The sequence below is a fragment of the Columba livia genome, chromosome 3 (assembly GCF_036013475.1).
Source record: "Columba livia isolate bColLiv1 breed racing homer chromosome 3, bColLiv1.pat.W.v2, whole genome shotgun sequence".
NCBI lineage: Eukaryota > Metazoa > Chordata > Aves > Columbiformes > Columbidae > Columba > Columba livia.
The window spans coordinates 12,646,795-12,665,105 of NC_088604.1; the positions used below are offsets into that span (position 1 = coordinate 12,646,795).

An 18,311-nucleotide genomic window follows, 5' to 3' on the forward strand; every position below is an offset into this window, starting at 1 on the left:
TTTGAGGTTTTGCCCAACCTCTTTCAAATTAGCAGTGCAAACTGGGTTCCTCCCATGAAAAAAAAACTTCACTATAGCACTGAAATCAAGCAAATAAGACAGAACATGGTCTACAGCCAATTCACTATGTGAATCAGGGTCCTGGATTCCATTCCCTGCCTTGCCATGAATCTTATAAAAGCTCTTGGACAAGTCACATTTCTGCCTCATGCTTCATCATGTAACACAATGTGAATGAACTCATGTCAAATTCTATAAATTTGCCAATACTGTAGGTGTCATATCCCGTTCAAAACTGACATCAGCGGTGAAAAACTACACGGCACATAAATACAAATGCAAAACAATGAGCAACTTGTCATTTAAATACTTCAAAATCAGGGCCTCAAACTTAACAGCTTTCTACTGCAGAAAAGCAGCATCTTCAGAAACAGCAGTTCAGTCATAAGATCAATGAATCATATGATGGGAAAACATATAAAGTCTTATGCGAATGCTTCACTTTTATTTTTCAATCTTTCTCTTCACTTAGTTTCATGTCCCAAATGGCTCTGGATGAGCAAATTCCCCTGTACCCACACAGAACTCATTGCCAAAGAGAGCCTGCACTGGAGGTGTTTCTCTGGTCATTTTTAGCACTTATGTGTGACTTAAAAACGTCTCAATTCCCCTTCTTTTTGCCCAACAGCTACATCTATCACCCATCTCACACATACATAAAGTTATCACAGCTCAGCTAGCTATTGGCATCCCAGTAAGGATCTCTCTAAACACCTAGCTCAGATGCTTTTGTCCTAGTACAGTTTTGGTACAGCTTGGCTATCATTGTATCTGAAGAAGGAGTTCAAATTTTCCCTGCAAGGTTTTTTTAACAAAACCAAAAAAATTTATAAAAGTGTTAAATCTGTTGGTAATTTTCTAATTAATCACCCTTCCATATTTCCCAGATGCTGACACCTTTGCCTTCTGCTACCTTCAAATGCTACCCTACTCCTTTTCCTCACTCCCCCTTCCTTTTTGATCCATGTAAAATTTCTTCTCCCTAGCACTGAAATCCTCGCAACTCTGATCCTTCCTACATCTCTGACATGATTCATGATCACACCGTCTCCTTTTCCCAAGTCTCATCTCCCTTAGGCTATGAGCTCGCTCAACACTTACACCTACATTTCCAGTCAACTCTGTGTGTTCAAACCAACAGATTTTCCCATGTATTTAAATCTAATCACTTGCAGAAGTGTTTTGGTGGTTTGGGATATACTTTGCACTATTCAAATCCATTCCTTTATTCAATTTTTCCAATAAGGACCCGACAGATCAGCCCACAGGAGTCCTTGTATTTGTGTGGCATTGGTCTTTGGTCCAGCTACCTCAGGATGCTATTGATTCAGAAATTTCCAGTTCATATTCAACTCCATGGGAATTTTTAATAATGAAACACCATGAAGTCATCCTCCCATTTGTTCCTACATGTTTCCTGATGCCTGTGCTTGGCGACATCACTGCTAATGCCATTGCACACCGAAGGCATACATTTCCTTTCACTGTACAACCACATCTAAGTCACTTTTAGTGTAATTTGAATTTTTGCAGCATGGCCAGTTACCGCAGCACGGTTGACACATGGTGACTTTGCCCCTGTAATTTGTGTGAATTCAATCCTTTTTTTTTCAATTCTCATAGATTCAACATTATAAAAGACTATCTCATCACTCAAGTGTTTACAGTGATAACCCTAACTTCAATCCTTGGATATTGTAGCCCTTCTGAGTATATCAATGATGACAACAGTAAGCAGTTGGGTTTACTGGGCGACACCGAGAATTACAGCCTCCAGATACCTCTGTTACATATAATCCAGAACAACCTTGAACATTTTGTGAACTCTTTATTTTATCGGAAGATGAGCTGACATTGATATATTGTTATTGGTCATCACTTAACACACTACTGTGGGCAACAGGGAGGCACATACAGCTGAAATGAGTCACGTATCACGACACCTTGCAATTTATATGGAAGAAAGTGGAATTTTCAATGTATCTTTCTGTCTCCTTCACAGCCAACTATGGAATACAAGATGCCCACTGAAATTCAAGTCAGGGTGAGACACATTTTTCACATATTTGAAGACCATGAAGTTGCAGGAATTTTTTAATCTTAAATTGACTATCTGTATTTCACCAACATTAAAACAGCAATACAAAGTAATGACAGGACTGTTTGACACTGAAATGCAAATTACTTTATTATTTTGTATTTACCATGGATTTCTCATGCAACAATTCAGAACCTTGTTAAACTGTTTTATTTATAGTTGCATAAACAAATCTACATTCATTGAAAAGTATTTGAAGGAGTTACTAATCTAAAGTAATGTATCTCGTAAGTAATAGCAATTAATAACAAACAGTTCTGTGGTTCATTCGTGTTAAAGAAAGCAAACTGCTTTGTGACTGAAGAACCTGCATCAATAGATTTTGTTAAGCTAATTAACAACACATGTTATGGCATGAAGTGATATGTACAAGCTGAAGATGTTGTAGGTAGTGGTATGTGGTATTCACATACTGATAGGAGAATCATTGATAACAGTATGTAGAAATAAAAAATAGAGATGATGTTATGCTAAGTTACTGTAACATTTTCAGTTTCCTATATCACATCTTACTAATCTGACATTACACAACCCAGAAAAAAAAAAAAAGAAAAAAAAAAAAGACATAAAAGAAAAATAAATACATAGGCTATGTTCCCACCATGCAGATTTACAAGAAGCTACATCTTGGGCCTTGCACCAAGATACAGGGCACCAAAGGGAGTGATTCCACAGACAAAGCAGACAGACGCACAGCAGGAACACAGCTGTATTCAACATCTGTTCACATTGTACTGGGACTCTTACAGACTTCTTTTTTGCAAATAACCAGTCTAGAGTTATTTGGATACAAACCCAGCTGTTCAGAACGTGTTCCAGCGTGTATCTACACCGCAGCCCCTGCAGCTGGCGCAGAGCCTGTGCCTGCACCAGGTTTTAACTCGCCGCCGTGCCGCAGCAAACAGCCCGGCCGGGCAGAGAGGGATGTGGCGCTGGCCACACATGCCGCTCAAGGGCAGGACGGAGAGCTCAGGACATAAGCCATACTAAGCACTGCACTGCTGTGTCTGGCTTGCTGCAGGTTCATCATATATTGGGTTTAGAGCTAGTTTGAGTATGTCAGCATACTTCACTCATAATCTAGTCACTGCAGAATAAACGTATCCTAATTAGCGCTTCAGGAGATGGACTTGTTCGCTGCTATCAGACATGTATTGATTCAAAGCCACTCCATAAAACCCCTGAACATGCACTGTATCTTTCTGCACAGGTTGTAGTTACAGTATATGTTGTTCAAATTTTAATAAAAATATTTACCCTTATGGCACTGAACATAAAACTGCACTTCCTAGGACATATACAAAGGCCAGATCCTTGTTTTATAAAGCTCACAGTTTAAAAAAACAAACACAAACCCACAGTTAAAATGCAAGATGAAGGAGGCACCCACCGTGGTGAAACATGCACAGCCAGGTGTCATTAAGGAGAGGGAGACTCACAGGCAACAGGAGAGTGTTGGAGCAGAATCAGAGAGAGGAAGCAGAGCCAGAGAGGGAGGAAAAAAGGGATGAGTAAAAGCTGAAGGATGCAATAAAATGCGAGGCAGCGTTAGTACCTGCTGACACTTCAGGATTAGTCTAATATAACAGAGTGGGAAGCCTGGGTGAGTAACATTCACCTCTTAAAACCACGTACAAACTAATATTACTTATTGATCTGTATTCCAGTAGCACCTCTTTGTGGTAAACACTTGGGAAAAATGTCAAGCATCAGAATAGCTTCCAACCCTCCTATTTCCCTGGATAAGGACTAAAATAAATTAAAAAATAGCCCCTGAACTAAACAGCTAAGCATTCACCAAATGTGTACCATAGCAAGAGACAGCTCTTGTAAAAAAAACTTGTTTATGAAGAATGATAAAGGCTACTTTGTGATCTACTTACCATAACTGAGGAGGAAAATGGAGCCTTAGAAAGTACTTCTCTTAAGTACTTTGACATTTCAGTTATACAGTTTTATCATCAGAAATTCACTGACAGAAGAAGGCAGGCATATTTTATGTACTTATATGGGAAAACCAGATTGTGATTCTCTCACTCTCCGCATTTAACGATGCATAATACAAAAATGTTAACAAGGTAAAACATGTAACATTCTGATTTCAAGGCCAAAAAGCATGCTAATCTTCTGAATCTTCTCAGTCTGCACAGATCCCAAGGACCAGACTCCAAGCCCACTGGAGCACACAGTAGCACATGCTCTGACGTTACAATGCAGTTGATGTGACCAGATCCAAGAGTACTAACACAAGCAAGTCAGATGCAAAAAACCACCAGGTAAAAGATACAGGTCAAACTTCATTAGAGTGCATTTGAAGATACAGTCATTTTGTATAAATCAGTCTTGTTTGCAAAAAATCATCAATATGATCCAATGTTTTATGCACCAAAAAAAAAATCCATTTTCAGGCTATCATACTTTCAAACTGAAAGCCTTTTATACAATTCAGAACAGGCATTTCAAGACCATTCCTGAATGTTGGTACTCATCTGTATCATTTGAAAAAATAATATACATTTAAAATGAAAAATTAATGCCTTTAAAAAGTACAGTATACATTCTGTTGTAACTACAGAACATTGACTATACTGATATTGACTGGATATCAGCAATACTTGCACAAAAAACTTTTTGCAGCATTATCCATTATATAAGCTGATTTTACTTTCAGTGCCAAGACCCTGTAAAAATATTCACTTTTGCTAACTTTTCAAAATCTCAGTTTTTTTTCTATATATGCCAACTTCTACTAAAAACCAAAAACATTTTAATTCGAACTACCAATATCCCAAATTTCATTCTCTAACAGTCTTCAGTTACTTTGTATTTCTAAATATAGCAGACAAGAGTACACAGAAATATGCTGTATTCTAAGAGCTTTTATAAACAAGATGTTCTAATTTTAGAGGACTCCATTCTCAATAAAGTCTAATTAAATACACAGATATTCTCAAACACAGTCCACAAAAAGGGTAATATTCAGCTCTCCTCACTGCCATTTAATTCTATCTTATAGTGAACGATTCAGTATCTACTTTTGAGTAACAGTGTTTTCTACTAAGAAGTGGAACACTAATCTTTTATTTAAAAAAGTAATCTCCAGCAACATACTGCCTTTGTGAAATTATTTTTAGATACTAAAATAAAGCCATAGATACACACATCTGGCTCATCAACTGCTTTGGGATTGACTGGCTCAAGAACTGGTAATGAAGTCCAGAACCAAGACACAAGGCGTACATTTTAACACTAAGGATAATTATATTAGAAAAGTTTAGGGAGAACTGAGATAAATATTCCATTATCAATGGTGTTTAAATTAAGATTTTTTTCTTCTCCAAAAACATGTTATGTGTTTCACGAACAGGAGACTACATAAAGTCATCACCAAGTCAAATATAATGGACTCTGCTAGACACTTGGTTAAAACTCTCATTATTCTCCCTTGTAGAGTTAAACATTCATGAATCTCAAAGCTTTCATCTCTAGAACACAACTTCCTATTTAGCTACAAGTTAAAACTAATTGAAGCAATTTTCATCAAAAGGTTTAGAGCCTTATATTTATTAGTCTAAAAGATCTGTAAATTACCGCCACAGTTTGTTTTCTTCCTGAGTATCTATTTTGACTTGTACAGTGCTGACAGTATAATCTTCATCAAAGTTTGAACAACCCAGGTAATCCCATTGGTTGCTATTACACTGGTTGGTTCAGCTCGTCAGGAGCGAAACAAAATTCCACTATTTTCTTATGCCTAACTATGGTGTGAAAATACCTCAGCAGGACCTCCCCCAAAAAAGTTATAATGCCACGTGTAAGTTTTACTATCACAGATCTCAGTTTTTACATCTTTTTACCAATGAACTTTGAGAAAGTCTGAATTATTGAACAAGAAATGGGTAAAATTATTCTTTCTGGTGTTTACTAAACTATACAGTGGAATTGGATAAAAACTATTATGCTTTTCTGGAATTATCAAGTATTTAAAATTAAATAGGCTTTAATTCAAAAGTGATTAAATATAATTTTAGTCAAAAAGTTTAGTGCCTTACATATATTAGTGTAAATGTTAGAAAAAATATCACCATTACAGCTGTTTTTTTTTCCTGCACATCAATCTAGACTTTTGTAATGCTGATTATTCTTCCTCAAATGCCTTTGTGATGATAAAGAAAGTGATTTTAAAATTCTTCATCCTCCTAGTAGGAAATGAGTTTATTACCTTAAAAGATCCACTTGATTACCTCAAATTATGATTTCTCATTACTTCAAAAATCATAGGTTGTTGACAAACTCAAGGAAGTAGCAAACTCTTTCTCTTTCGAAACAGTCAAATGGGGGAAACTATAACATGTTCTGTTACATTTGTACAGTTTGGGATTTAAAATGTGACTTAACGGGGTTTGTTCCAGGCAGAATATCTTCAGTAATATCTGTAACACTTCTTCCTTTGTCAGTGATATCAGAATTTCAGAATACACTTGTTTAGGTCAACAAGAGATGCATTTGTCATCTCATTCCCAATGAACAGTGTTTATTTCAATTAACTGTGGTTTTATAAGTTATTTCACAAAATATATTCTGTCCCTTACCCTCCTCGGGGGAATAATCACAAAGAAAAACAGCTTGGTATTTCTATAAACACATCAATGAAACTGAGTGCCAAGGGATTTCTATCTTTTCCCTTCCTTCAACTGCTTCCTTGAAACTACTTATCTTTTACAACTTTCAGCTATGAGACCATCTCTAACAATCTGCCTTCATTTCCTACATGTGTATTATTGTCCTTCGGGTCATATTCACACCTAAGTGCGGAAAAGCTTCTGAAAGCAGAGACCCTGTGGATAATGTCCACATGAAATTTAGAACACAATTGAAAAAAATATATACTTATGTATCCTTAGCAACTTAAATGATAACTTAAAAATCAATGTGCATTTGAAGCACTACCCGAAGACTTTGTATTCCACCAACAAGTATCCTTTTAATCATCTGTTTCATTATCTTTGAAAAGGATTACAGCTATTACTCTCAGAACAATAGTACAAAATTCAAAAGATTATTTCCACGACTAAAGGGTTGGAGCTGAGGTAAGAATGCGCCTCCCTGCAATGGGAGCCCATCCAGATCCTCAGACCCTACAGCAGCACTCGAGCCCATCGCCTCCCCAATTCATGCCGCATTCCTCTATCAGGCAATGCTTTCAGCTATAGAGCGAGTCACAATCTTTTCCAAGGCTTAAGGGAAATAAACAGTGAAGAAGATAATTGGTAAAGAGAAAAGCAATCCAAAGATGTAATTAAAGCACAAAAAGATCGGAGAAGAAATAAAATTACACTCCCAAGGAAGAAAAAGAAAGGCCAAAGATGTGCAGAATGGCAAAAGGTATGCAAATGTAGGTAACGAGGACCCACAAGAAGATGGGGACAGATGGAATGGTCTAGGCTCATGACAGTAAAGCCTGAGGCAAAATTAGGCATGAGGAATAATGCAGAAAGACAAGACGGTTGCTCTTCCCTATTTAGTGTGGGACTTACAGGAAAGTACAAGATCTACTGGCAAACAAAACTACTCTGAAACAAGGTGCTTTTTAGATGACTGTTATGACAAAAGGTATTTAGCACCAATCCATGCTGGTAAAACACCACACAGTAAAAACAAACAGGTGAAGACCAGTGCTGAAAATGTTTGATATCACAGACAAGAAGCACAGTTTCTCATGGTAAGTGCTGTGTGTTTCAGTTCCTTTAAAAAAAATTTGCCTATCATATTTTTATAACTCTAATTTGAATTAATGTACATTGCTGTTTAATTCACCATTAGAGGATTAGCCAGCATTATTTGCCCAAGTGACATAAACTTCTGGAAATCCACAGGAATCTGCAAAATTTACAGAACTGAATACCTAAAATACGAGTGTGACGCACAGATGTAACACAAAAAAAACTCAGGAATGCATAGTGCATTAGAATTCCAAAACTGAAAAACAGAACCAGAACAACAGCTTGAAAAGTAAACAATTTTGAAAGCTCCCATAACAAAGTTCACCATATTCACGTGTTTGTTAAAAGGAATCTATATTCTTAGATTCAGATCCTGCCCGCCACTATATTGAGTGTACAGACAGAAAGCAAAGTCAGGAGGGCTATTCCTTCCCAACACACCAAAAAGAGAAGAAATGGAGCTGTTGGATTGTGGTACTGCAGCCCCTTCCCCATCCCTATGAGAGGGAACATGCTGGAAGGCACACCAGGATCCCCAGCGCATCCCCATAACGTCACACCCTGGGACGAAGAGCACCAAAGCCAGCCTCATTGTACTGCCCCCGTCTCACAGAGCCAGTCCAGTTCTGCAGGCTCAACCAGGTGCCTTCTGCTCTGCTCTGTCCTACCCTACTCCACCACATCCCAGTTAGACTCTGCCGTACCACTCTGGCCAAAGCATCACATTTGTTCTGGCTGGTACCATAGTGTGATGTCAGCTATCACTCTTCTTGTATGTGACATCAGGGGAGTGCACACAGGGGACTGTTCCATGGCACTGGCAGCAGCAGGGACATCTCTGGCATCTGCTCTGCAGTTGTGAGGTTACGTAATGCTGTGATAGTCTGAAGCAGATGTCACTCGACGACACAGTTGAGGTGCCGTCAATAGCTGGACACTCCAGAACACAAGGCACGTAAAAAAAATTAGTGGAAAATCAGTGGTGTACTTCTATGTATGGGTATCTGTTTGTATGTGGTGAGAAGATAGGGGCACTTGAAAAACTGATTAAATATTCCAGTTCTATGTCAGAAAAGTTGGTGGCTAAATTTCTATTGAGCCCAACAAGATAAGGAATCGGTCCTTAATTAAAAGGCAGGCATAACACACAATGAAGATTAAGAACATGTATCCTTATTTTTCCTTGAGAGCAGCATTAGCTCAGACTACTTTATGCTTTGTTTGAATGGAGAAGCAAAATGTAATTAAAGTTTTAATTAAAATTGATCGCAGTCCACAAACCTGAAATGGATAGTGCTGTTCCAACACTGTACTGGAAGACCTTTCAAATAAACGGATGTTCCTAAATGAACTGTGTTCATAAATGAACTGTGTTCTTAAATAAACTTTTTTAAGGTGTTCTGTCAAGTAAAAGGTAGTAGTGAAAACTAATGGGTCTGAAAATGTGTCAGAAATAAACTATTAGTAAGTATGTACTCTGAAAAGGCCAGTGAATGCACATTTTACAAAAACTGAACTTCCTCACGTACTTCTTTTTCTCTGAATGTGAGGATTCTGTTCCTTATCTATGGCTAGTAAATATGTGCATCTTCTTCATAAAAAGGTGGTGGTACCTCTAAGAGCTGAATTTTCTAATATTTGAAGGAAGAGAACACCTATACACAGAAACATTCATGATAAATATTGCTAAAAATATTTTGCCAGCAGAATTATTGGGAGAAGTACCTGTATCTCTTAAACATGCCTGTTATAATAACATCTTCTGTACAAGAACATGGAGTTTACTCATATGTTTGGCGTTTTGCTAATTGCCCAAGGCGCTGGTGTGCAAGTAATCACATTTCAATTGTAATGAAAAGGGCAGGTTTTTGTGAGGTTGTTTTTTTTTTTTTTAATTACCCTGTTATCTGCACGGTTTCTTTGTCAGCCGAGAAGCCTGGTGGTGCAGGTGACCGCCACCCCCTCCCCCGGCACTGCTGCACTGTTTTGGGCGACGCGGCATTTGGGAGCGCGGTGCCCCCGGCGGTCTCTCCGCAGGGGCAGGAGCTCCAGCCGCCCCGGGCACTCCACACTGCCGGGCTGGGGCTCCCCCTCCCTGCCCCAGGAAGCTGGGAGAGTCCCGTTCCACCTCCGAAAAGCCCCTAAACGGGCTCTTGCAGGGGAGGGGGGAAGGGGTCTGCAGTTGCATAAGATCAAGCTCCCGCTCCAGCCCGCCTTCCCTCCCAATCTCTGAGCGTGTCTGCCCAGGTCGGGGGACGGAGCAGCGAACCCGGCGCGGGGGGAACCTCATCAGGGGAAAAGCTCACGGGGTAGGGGGCAGGATGCGGGGGGGGACCTTGCAGGGGGCTTCATGCAGGGAGGGGACCGTTCGGCAGGGGGGCGGGAGCGGCGTTCCCTGGTGGGGGCAGTGGGGAGAGCGGGAGACTGCGGGGGGACTGGGGACACCCCGGGGGGAGGGGGAAGCCTTGCAGCGGGGGAGCCAGAACCACGGGCAGCCCTGCGGCGGGGGATGGCGCAGGGCGGAGGGTCGCGATGCACAGGGGAGTGGGCTGTGCGGGAGGGAAGGCAGCGCTTGGAGGAGCCCTTCCAACAGCCCCCGCCCCGGGAAGCCCGCCCCGCACGGCGCTGAGCCCCCGTGTCCCGCCGCGGCACCTCCGTGCGCTGGGGAAGCGTCCCCGCCGCAGCGCGGAGCGCAGCGCGCTCCTCCGGCACCGCACCCCCGGGATCCGACCCTTCCCGGAGGGGGCTGGGGGCTAAACAGCCCTTCACGGTGGGGGCTGAGGAGGCACAAGAAGCCACCCCGGAGCACCGGCGGGCATGCCTCCCCCTCGGCCCCGCACACACAGCACATCTCCCCGGCGGCGGACAACTCATTCTCAAACGGTGCTTGCGCGCAAAGTTGCGCTGGCCAGGCTGCCCCCCGCCCGCGCTCCCTGCCTCAGCGGCCCCGCAGAGCCCTCCGCGCTGCTCTGCGCTCCGGTCAGCGCGGAGAACGCCTCGCTTTCCCCCACGGCTGCTCACGATCTGCCTCACCCTGCTCCTCCTTTTGTTTTTGATCTCTGGAAATGAAATTCTCTCTCCCGTCGTCTCCTTTCCCTCCTCCTTCTCACGCCTTCGTGTGGGAAATGACTCGGATCGCACAGCAGCTCTTGTTATCTCCTCCCACCTCCATTTTCACTCCGACTGATGCCCAACTAAATAGCAGGAGCACGGCACCTCCACCCCGCACCTTCCCCGCCGGAGGGGCGAGGCGAGCGCACCCACCGGCAACCGCAACCCGAGGCTTTACCCTGCAAACACCTCGCGTGTTAAACAAAATAAAATAATAAAGTAGAAAATCTCTTACAGGCAGTAAGAATATCAATAAAGCGATCGCAAGGATCGGGAGCACTTCTGCCTTCCCAGTGGGTGTGATGACCTTGCGAGGACTGCTCTTGCTCTTCGGTTTCACACGGGCTTTCTTTTTTTGTTTTCCCCTACTGGAAAAAAATAACGACCTTTTCGCTATCTCTTTTCAAATGAACAAGACCGCCAAAGACTTCCACTTTCACCAAAACATTTCCAAGCGCAAATTATTAAGCGACAGATCAATGCCTCCTTTTGATGTTGTCGGTATTTATATCCGGATCGATGCAGGATTCGGTCTCTTATCAGGCAACAGTTCGCGGCAAATCGCTGCGGACGCGATTTCCCTCCGTCTCGCCCGTGAAACAGCAACTCCCGCACACGGGGCGGCGAAGCCCAACCGCGCACATCAACTTTCCCAGTGAGGACGCTCCCCGAGCGCTGAGGAGCGGCCGCGCTGACCGCACCGCCCGGGCAGCCCCCGCCGCGCCTCCATCCCCCGCACTCGCACGCACCCCCGCCGCCCTCCCGGGAGGAAAATCCCCGTGCGGGGCAACCCGAGACAGCCTCGTCCCTCCCGAGCCCGCCGCCCGGCGGGCAGCTCCGCCACCGGAGCCCCCCCCCGGTTGATCCCCGCGCCGCTGCCAGCACCCGGGGCGCACTTACAGAGGGCGCCGAGAGCTGTCCGCGGTGCGGAGGAGGGCGCTGGGCCGCGGGTCCCGCGGGGTGCTGGGGCCGGAGGGACGGGGCTCGCTGGGTGCGCGCCCGCCCGCCGCTCGCGCCGCAGCTCACTCCGCGCCGCCGCCGCGCGCGCCCCCGCTCCGCCCCGCGCGCCGCCCGCCCGCCCCGCACTGCAGACGGCCGCCCCGCGCGCGCCCTCCCCCCGCGCACGCACCGCCCCGCGCCCCGAGCATGCGCGCGGGCGCGAGAGAGGGGGAGCGCGGGCGGCTGGGGCGTCGCGGTGACGGGAGCGAGCGAAAGGGCGGGGGGGACGAGAAACCCCGGGACGGGGGGACCGGGAACCCGTGGGGTGTGCGGGACGGGGGCGCGACCCACTGTGTGGGTCATAGAGTCACAGAATCGATTTGGTTGGGAGACACCCTCAAGAGCATCGAATCCAACCGTAATGTAACTCTGGCATTAAACCATGTCTCAAAGAACCTCATCTGTGCATCTGTTCAACCCCTCCAGGGATGGTGACTCCACCGCTTCCCTGGGCAGCCTGTTCCAGTGCCTGACAACCCTATCGGTGAAGAGATGTTTCCTAATGTCCAACCTGAACCTTTCCTGGTGCGACTTGAGGCTGTTTCCTCTCATCCAGGTTGCCCCTATGGCCACCTCAGCCAAGTGGCCTCAGTGTCACACCTGGTGACTCGAACAAAAGGGCGCTCCTGGTGGCCATTGTGGTCTGTGGCCATCATGCACATGCAGGGATATAGCTGTGCCTTGTGGGCTGCGCTTCAGTTGGGATGATTTTACCCAGCCCGTGGAGCCATCCCAAACTATCACACCTGTGGTGAAACACTGGCCCAGGTTGCCCAGGGAGGTGGGAGATGCCCCATCCCTGGAGGCATTCACTGGACGGGGCTCTGAGCAACCTGATCTAGTTGAAGATGTCCCTGCTCATGTCAGGGACATTGAACTAGATGAGCTTTGAAGATCCTTTCTAACCCAAACTGCTCTATGACTCTGTGACACAGCCCTGCGGTGCAACTGCCCTTGGGCTGGTGGCACTTGTGTCCAGCATGTGGGGCCACCTGTAGCCACCACACACCTGTGGAGACATCATCATGCATTGCAAGCCATGCTCAGGTCTGTGTCTTATTTTCCGCAAGCTTCTTATAACAGCGTCAAAGTTAATGTTAGATAGGTTAACTTGCGTAACATTCAGCCCTTTGATGTAAAATTCAACTGATCTCGCCCTTCGATATAAAATCCAACTGATGTTGCCCTTCCCTTGCTGTTGTCACTCTCATCATAGTTGCTGTTCTGGAAGAAGTAAAGATCGTGGCTCATTCACTAGGCATTACACAGCATGTAACTAATTGGTAGGGCCCTTCTAAGGCAAAGACATACATAAATGTTTACTTTCACGCATGGCAAGTTCTGTTGCTGGCTGTTTGGAATACATAAATTAAGCATATTTAGCATGTCCTAGAGAAAGCAGATGGATGCAGCAAAGAGGTGAAAGGAAAGCAAAATGATGACATGTACAAAAAAGGGTATCTAAATCAAGCCATGCCCATTTTTATCCTGCTACTCAGTGTTTCCAAAAAACAAAATAAAACCATGAAGATTGTATAATACATGATAGGTGGTAATAGTTTTTAGTTTATTGTTGAAATGCCCAAAGAATTCAATTGTAACTCATGAAGATACAGTATTTTCACTTTGCTATTAGACAATTGAATTCATTAATTACCTGTATGATAAGCAAAAATCACTAAGTTTACATCCAGATTTTTTTTTTTTCTTGTAAGACAGTAATATTAGGATGCTATGCTTTTTTTGGAATTTCCCAGAGCATGTCACTTCCTGAGATCATATTTTGATTTTCTACAGGTGCAAAATTGCAGCCTGAAAATGCTAAAAATTTAGGTTGATTCAAATGTTAGCACAAACAAACACTTAGGAGGTGATTTAGTTATTCGTATCTCTGAAATTCCTGTTTTATTTGTTCTGATTAGTTTAAATTATTTCCTGTCATCTTCGTATTTTCCTACCTCATTGCTTGCTCGGCCTGCCAGATCATTAATAATCATCTTTAGCATAATGAAAGTTATGTGCTGTGGCATCTGCTTGGTAAGTTTTAACCACATGGTTTCCTCATATTTTCTGTCTCTTGTTCAGTTCTTTATAAGTTTTTCTTTTACCATCACAGTGCAACATTAATTCTGTGTGACCTATTTTGATGGTGCCCATATTGCAGTTACTGCATGACTTCATCTCATCTTGGGTAACTCTTCCAGTGGCAGCCGTGTAGCCCTGGGAGTGCAGAGCTCTGTGTTGGCTGTAAGACTATGTACTTACTTGGTGTTGTAGTTGCATTTTGCTGCTGTTTCATTCTTTCACAGCTACTGAGGTAACAATATCTCAGTCACCTGGCTGAAAGCTGGCGTAGGATTGTCTGCTGTGTGACTGGCAGTTATAGGTGACATGCCTTTCAATATTGTTGAGGGCCATGCTTTTCACAAAGGTGCTGAGCATTTGCTTGCCCTCAAAAACTAAAAACCTTAGGCTGACTTTTAAAACATTTTGCCTACTGCACATTAGAACTTTTCTTATAATGATTTTTTTTTTTTTCAATGAGTTCAGTGGCAGAATTCTCTTCTACTATAAAAAAGTGTAGGTTAAGCAGAAGTTACTATATAGTGTATTTTCATGTATGACTTTCCCAATCTACATTTAGGTAATTCTGTATAAAGTCAGGTTATTTTGGCCATGGTTTTGAATGCATTTGGAAACATGATGCTCATTAAAAAAAAAAATAAGGACTCTGAGGTGTTATTATAGGAAACTTTGGTTTATTTTTTCATGTAACCATGCAATACAAAATTCCATATGAGAAGTAAATATATATAAAACCTTCCCATTCATAGTATTACTGCTTAGTCCAAAACACCCATGAAGAAGCTTCATTTTGCTGTAAATCAACAATTTAACAAATCTTGCCTATTAAACCATGCAAAGGATTATTGAAAAGGTAATAATGGCATGATCAGCGATTGTGTTGTTATGACACATCACACACTGTGCTGTCCTACACCTTTCTGAAGGCTTTTGTAAGCTGGCTGTAGAGGTTTACCAGTTTAGACCGTTGGCATATTCAGCCACTTAACATTCATTTTTAATCTATGTAAATCATAATATTGGATTTTAGACTGTGGAGAATTAGATGCACTGCACTTATTTATCATATAGATAATTGTAGGATTTTTCATTTTCTTGCTATTCAGTTCTTTGAATTTTGCAAATGAAACTAATTGTTGCCATTTAGCAGCTTTAAATGGTTTTTGAACCTAAAGAACAGATTGCTCATAATGGAGCTACAGCGACTTAAACAAAGTCAGGATCTGACCCAAAGGTTCTTATTTAGTGTATGTTTATCTTAGCTTCAGAATGAACAGTGTAAATGTGAGAATTGCTAGCATATGAATGAATAGAACAAAAATGTAGGTACACGCTCCTTTTACAGTCCACCATCACTTTTGTGGGTCTCCTTTAGGCTTTGATTCCTAAACGTTGTGCTTATGCCTTTGAAAGAAGCCAAGTGATGCCCTAAGCCTCTGATCTTGTCAAGGGAGACAGATAGGCATCTCCAGAGGGAAAATCAAAATCTAATGAAATCGAGGATCTTCCTCTTCTTTTTTTCTCTCCTTTCTTTGCTCCAGAGTAGAGAATTCAATATTAAAAGACACTGCCTCTGAGAGGAGTCACTATCTCAGCAGGTGGCTTACTAGTAATGAGATTTTATTTTATTTTATTTTTTTAGCATGATCTCCTGTTTTACAGGCACCAATTTAATTGCAGAATACCATTTCATGGGTTGCATTTCCCCCCCCTCCCTTTTATGCTCAATACTTGCTAAGAATATATTTGCGTATATATTTTACGAGAGTCAGCAGCAGAATAAGTATAACGAGGAGAAATTTGAGTCTATATCTACATCTATAGCTGTATCCTTTATGTTCTGCCAGGCCTCTAAAGGAGGGGTTTCCTTTTTCCCTTCTGTGTTCCCTTCATGCAGTTTCTGCTCACTGGATATACTTGTCTGCATGTGGGGAGCTGAAAGCAGCACTGCGGATGCGAGGACTGGCAGAAGGGAGCTGCTGCAAGGCTTTAGGATTAAATGAGGCTGCTGCAACACGCTGCAGTTGGAAAAGGGTGAGATTTGCAATACTCAACAGCAAACAATGAGCATGACCAAGATTATCAGTTTCAAAAAGATTGTAGATTGTCTTGCTGCTTTAATGTGCTATATATAATTATACAAAAATTACATTTTTATGTGTACGCATTATCTTTCACATTCATCTCTCATTCATTTTTAAATAATGCCCCTAAGAATACAGATAAAACAAAATGTACTTACTTAACTAATAAATCCAATCTTTTTTCTTTTCTGAACTTGGATGATTTTACGTATAGAGATCACTTTTGTATGTGTCAAACCAGATAATTTATAATTCAGTCTTTTTATTAATGAGATTATCTGTCTTCAATTTCTCAGGCTCATGGAATGAAACGTAAAGAAAATATCATTTATGTAACATCATCTCGGATGTTGTATAATACAGTCACAACTGGGGAGTGCACACAATGCCTAACATCAGATACCTACATTTGATAGCTAAGTTACTCCCCTGTTTCCTTGCATTGCCCCTGCTGCCAATGAAAGTAAAAAGAAGCCCTGACAGGGTGATTCAGACTGGGAACCTGGCTACCAAGAGCCAAGAAAAAAGACTTGTAAGTTAAGGTACCTAAATGAAGCATCTAAAGGTAAATGGCATAAGCCCAAGTTTTACCCCAGTAGGGAGTTTCTCACAGAAGCTGTTCCAGTTGTTCCTCTTAAGCGAGGGCTTTGCCCAAGGGGAAATAGAAGGTTGGCATTCTGGACCTAAGAAACATAAGCTTCAAGTAAATAATGGTTGTTTAGAAGAGTAGGAATGACAAAGCTTTGAAGCATTTCATTTTCTACAAATGTCCTAAACATAGTATCATGCTTTCCTCTTCCATTTAGCTCAAGGCAGAACTCATACAATGTAATTCCTGTGAAGTCAAAATGGTCATGCAGTCTTGAGATGTTCCATGAGGGCTTTGGTTGCTTATTTGGTACACAAGTGATTGTCCTTAACTAAAATACTATAATGGTGATGTAAAAAATTGGAATGCAGCTGTGGAAATAATAATAAAGGAAATGAAAATAATAATAATAATAAATTGAAAGCCCACATTCCAGATAGGTTAGCAGATTTATTAATAGTGAAATACTTAGTTTTAGCAATACACATCAAAACAAAGAAGATGCTACCCAACTGCTTTAGACACCAGAATATCTCGCTCAGTTTGCTTGCATTTTTGTCATTATTTTTATTATTATTTAATACAGTTCTGTATGGTTAATAATACACTTCTACACTATGCTAATGCAAGAAGAGTAGATGGAAAATAAAGGTTGCAGCAGGACTGTTTACTTGCTTGTGGACAAAATGTACTCGAATCTTGGTGCACGTTGAGGTAGTTATCTTTTTGTAATTAAACTGCACTGTGAGACGTGATGACTTCTCATAATAGTCTTTATTTCAGAAGTAATACTTTTAAATATAATTTGGTTTGAGAAAACAGCAGTGAATCAGCACTCTCGGATTATAACCACAAAAGCAGAATGTACTGCTAGGAGTGGAGACACATGTCAGAAAGTGGGCTACTGGGCATGAAATAAGCACAAACCCAACAGGCAAAAGTGCTCTTCAGAGAAAAAAGATGTTAAACAAAACATTGACAAATTGTTTCATAATTCCATTTGCAAGGAAATCTTTCCATCTGTAATACTAGATCATCTTTTTCTATATCTGTTAGCTCCTAAAATAAGTGCCAGTCCTCTATACATACCTTTCTAATTGCCAGCATCTCTATTTGCCAAAATTGTGCTGCTGCTGCTTCTCACCTCAACGTATATCACACAGCATCTAGTCTGGTACTTGGTAGCAGAGAAGTCAGCTTAAGAAAAGCTTATCAAAAGCACAACAGTTACACAACGTTTCTTTGACGAGAACATTTCCCTTTCTAGTAATTTCAAGTTTAGCAACATGCAGAGCTGGAGAATACATTTGGATCAGGATGCTTGACAGGCATGGTGAGCTTCTTAGTCATGAATTTACCATTAGTAAGTAATTTATATCAGTGGTTTCTGTAATTTCCTATTGCAATGGGTTCCACAAGTAACTATGCTTTAAATGTGTGACAAGATATACACCCATACCACTAATACAGAACCCGTTTTTCACATTCATGGTGAAAGATTTAGCACCACTCTGAAAACAAGCTGTGCAATATCAACATTAATTTGAAGTAACTTTGAGAAT

The 18,311-nt window shown here is 42.0% G+C and overlaps 1 protein-coding gene across 6 annotated transcripts in view; it reads right to left on the reverse strand.

Annotated features, from left to right (window-relative positions):
• The window catches only part of VSNL1 (visinin like 1), a 94,355-nt gene extending 82,274 nt beyond the window's left edge, over positions 1–12,081 (reverse strand). For 2 of the 6 annotated variants that reach the window (XM_065055850.1, XM_065055848.1), the window contains exons 1-2: positions 11,893–12,066; positions 11,228–11,360 (exon numbers count right to left, since the gene is read on the reverse strand). The gene's annotated coding sequence lies outside the window, so the exon portion shown is untranslated. Of the gene's footprint in view, positions 1–10,914; positions 11,092–11,227; positions 11,361–11,892 lie in introns of those variants that run through there. The other 4 variants (XM_065055849.1, XM_065055852.1, XM_021293512.2 and 1 more) reach the window with 4 other exon arrangements.
• Between the last annotated feature and the right edge of the window lie 6,230 nt (positions 12,082–18,311).